Source organism: Theobroma umbraticum, unplaced genomic scaffold, assembly GCF_002168275.2.
Source record: "Theobroma umbraticum cultivar Fairchild unplaced genomic scaffold, ASM216827v3 scaffold_239.1, whole genome shotgun sequence".
Taxonomy (NCBI): Eukaryota; Viridiplantae; Streptophyta; class Magnoliopsida; order Malvales; family Malvaceae; genus Theobroma; species Theobroma umbraticum.
In genome coordinates, this window is record NW_018397273.1 from 1,318,184 (window position 1) to 1,321,914 (window position 3,731).

Genomic DNA, 3,731 nt, shown 5'->3' on the forward strand with positions numbered 1-3,731 from the left:
AACAGTAAAATGCATGTGTCCCTAACTAACAATGCTTGATTCAAACTTTCCTTTTCCAAAATTACCCCTTTAACACTAAATAAATAAATAAAATGTGGGTTCTAGTGGGCTTCGGAATCTATGAGAGTTATGAACTTGCAAGACCACATTAATCATTCTGAATCTTTGGTTTTTAGGCTCTAAGAGAAATACCCCATTAAACATTAGGCCAAAGCTCATGGCATTACCATATAAATATCCAAATTTAATCCAGGTAACAAAGCGATAGAGGTAAACAAATGGGTGGATTGATCCATCATAGTTAAGTACAAAATGGACCAATCATTTTTTAAAAATTGACCAAATATAAAAAAAGACCAAATCGAACAAATATAGAATTGGTTTGTTGGTCCGATTTTGAACCAATGGACCAAAATTTTATCACCTTTTTTTTGCAAATTACAATATTAAAACTTATAAACTTTATCCATAATTAAAAAATATATGAATAATCTAGACTTAAAAAAATACATTTGTTCCTTCACTCATAAAATTGTATCTTTTAACATAAACCATAAAATTAGCATTCAATATTCAACATAACAAAAAGTCGAAGATAATAAAATTAACATCCTCAAAATAAAACTAACACAAAACCATTAACTATCACAAATTATCAACTTAAATTTCCTCCATGACTTGGCTCTTCACATTCACTCACATTGGCTATCTAACAATTGAAAGAAAACAAAAAATATAATTAGTATAAAATTTAGATTAAAAATGAAAAATTATGTAAAAACTCATAAAGTTTAACATTTACCTCAATTGAAGTGTGAAGAATACATTTGTACACTCTTTCACTCATCAACAACAGAAATAGAATCCACAATCCTAATCTTTGGCATCTCTAAAATGTATAAATAAAAAAAATTAAGAGAAATAAAGAAATAAGAATTGAAAAAATAATAAAATGAAAATTACAATTACCGAATTCAACTTTTCAATGTCTGTCATATCCAACTCAATCTCATTGAAATTGAAAGATGAAGGTTCACATAACCAATCTTGGGTACAAATAAGGCTTGTGCAAACATAGGAGCTAAAGAACTCCTATATGCATTAAGCACCCTACCTCCAATGCTAAAAGTAGATTCAGATGCAACTGTTGATGTTGGAATCACCAACATGTCACGAGTTATTTCGGCAAGGATAGGAAACCTCTAACTATTGAGTTTCCACCACATCAAAACATCAAAATCATCAGAATCGGTAGCATCATGCTCACTTAAATATTTATCCAATTCTGTTTTCTGATCATCTTTGCCACTTTCAATCCTATACCTCTTGTACTCGGACAAAATAGTTGTAATATGTAATGAGCTTTCACTATCATTTGTTGCATGTTTGCTCCCTTCAACTTGACTACTTTGACTAACTGTCACATATATAGGAAACAACATCCTTTTATACTCATCAAGCAACTCTTCCATTATTTTTTCCAAATTCTTAGTCATCATGGAAGCTTGATCAGGAGAATACATTTTCATGAAACACCATCGTACAAAATCAAGGTTCTTCCTAGGATCAAGAACAGAAGCAATGTAAAGCAATGAATTCATTTTCTCAACATTTTCCCAATACTTATCAAATTTTTCCTTCATTCTCTTGGCCATTAACTTCGTATCAACATCAGGAGATCTTTGCCAATCACACAATGTGCAATAAAAAATACAAATATCATCACGAAAAGTATTAGCAGTGCAATAAAAAGTACTTGAAACTTTTACGGTGAGTTCATAAAATTGTTTGAAAAAATGACAAAGCCTTCTCACATTTTCCCAATCTGTAAGATCAGGCGCTCCATCCCCCATCAACAACTCACTTCTATAGTATTGATCAACATCTTTAAATGAATCAAATGCTTGTTCAAACTTTTGAGCTGCATCCAACTTTAAATAAGTGGAGTTCCACCTAGTGCTAACATCCATACACAACATACTTTTCAATTGAATCGTAGCAGCTATAACGTAATCTTTAAATTTCGCTAACCTAGCAGGAGATTGTCTCACATATCTCACAGCACCTCTAACACAAGCAACAGATTCATGCATTTCTTTCAATCCATCATTCACCACGAGATTAATAATGTGAGCAATACATCTCAACTGAATATATTTGCATCCAAGAATACCATTCCCTAATATATTCATTCTTTTTTTCAAGTATGCAATTGCAAGATCATTCGAACTAGCATTATCAACTGTCACTATGAAAACTTTATTAATCCCCCAATCCCGCATGCAGTTCTCCATTGCCATCCCAATGGCCTCACCTTTATGACTAGAAATTGGACAAAAGTTGATTTTTTTTCAATTTTCAATCTTTTTCTACAAAATGAGCTGTTAACCACATATAATTAATCCTCTTTAATGAGGTCCATGTGTCTATTGTCAAGGATACTCGTGAAAAAGATGTCCTTAGTAATTGTTTCAAGTTGTTTCTTTCCTTAACAAAGAGTTTATAACAATCCCTTACAATAGTCCATCTTGATAGCACAACAAATTTAGGACATGCAATATGCATCATTTCCTTAAACCCTTACCCCTCCACAAACTTAAATGATAATTCATTGTGAATTACCATTTTTGCTATGGCCTTCCTAATAACATCTTGGCTAAACTTCCAAGTACCTAAAGACCCATCTCCCAATTGAAAAACTAATTCCATTTGACGATTATTACTATCTCGGGGAAATGCCTTTCAACTATCCATGTGTTTCTTTATTGAAGATGTGATGTAGACAGAGGGTTTAGAGCAATTAGAACTCAACAATTAGGGCTAGAATAGGGTTGATTATGTTGGGACAATAGAAAGATAATTGGGTTTTAAAAGAAACCTCTTGAATAAATATTCAAAAATAACAAAAGATGATAATAAGAATCCTATATCTGGAATCACCTATTTATAATAGCTAAGATAAATCCTAATCAAATAGTAATGCTAAGATAAATCCTAATCAAATAGGAATCCTAATCCTAACTAAAGACTGAAAGTACTAAAATTCTAATAAAGAAAAAAAAACTCAAACTAAATAAAATAAAATAAAATCCTAAGCTAATAAAAATACTAAAAAAATAAATTTCCATATGCACTTACATCAATCCCCTCGAGTCAGAAAAAGACTCGACTACGACGAGTATGCCTTGACATACTCCTTATAGATGTCTAGATCCACTTGTTTCAATTCTTCTTCTGCAATCCAAGTGCTTTCATTAGCAGGTTTACCAAGCCACTTCACTAAAAATCGTCTATACGGGTTCTCTCGTTTAGATTGAACCTCTTTCATATCTAACACATCTTCAATAACTTCAACCTTAGCAATCGGAAGGTGTTGAATTTGAGCGTCTATGGTAGATGCAGTCCCATCACATCCCTCAAATGGATACAAGTCCATAACATTGAAAATAGGACTGATTTGTAACTCAGGCAGTAGCTCAATTAGGTAAGCATTTGAACTGATTTTTCTTTAGCACCTTACAAGGTCTAAACTTTCTAGACTTGAACTTGTGATAAGTACCCTTAGGAAATCTTTCTTGCCTCAAGGGCACAAGTACTTGATCACCTTCCTCAAATTCCTGCTTACGACGATGTTGATTTGTAGTAAAAAAGTATTCTGCATTGCTGGCTTTTAAAGAAGCCTTTACCTCTTCATGAATTTTCCGAATATGATCAGCAAATAACTCTCCTTC

At 32.4% G+C, this 3,731-nt stretch overlaps 1 long non-coding RNA gene across 2 annotated transcripts in view; it reads right to left on the reverse strand.

Moving 5' to 3' along the window:
- Nucleotides 1-524: 524 nt before the first annotated feature.
- Nucleotides 525-3,731, reverse strand: part of LOC110426930 (uncharacterized) — a 9,480-nt gene continuing 6,273 nt past the window's right edge. For both annotated transcript variants that reach the window (XR_002446206.1, XR_002446205.1), the window contains exons 3-4: nt 803-889; nt 525-709 (exon numbers count right to left, since the gene is read on the reverse strand). This is a non-coding gene — a long non-coding RNA (uncharacterized LOC110426930). The remainder of the gene's footprint in view (nt 710-802; nt 890-3,731) is intronic.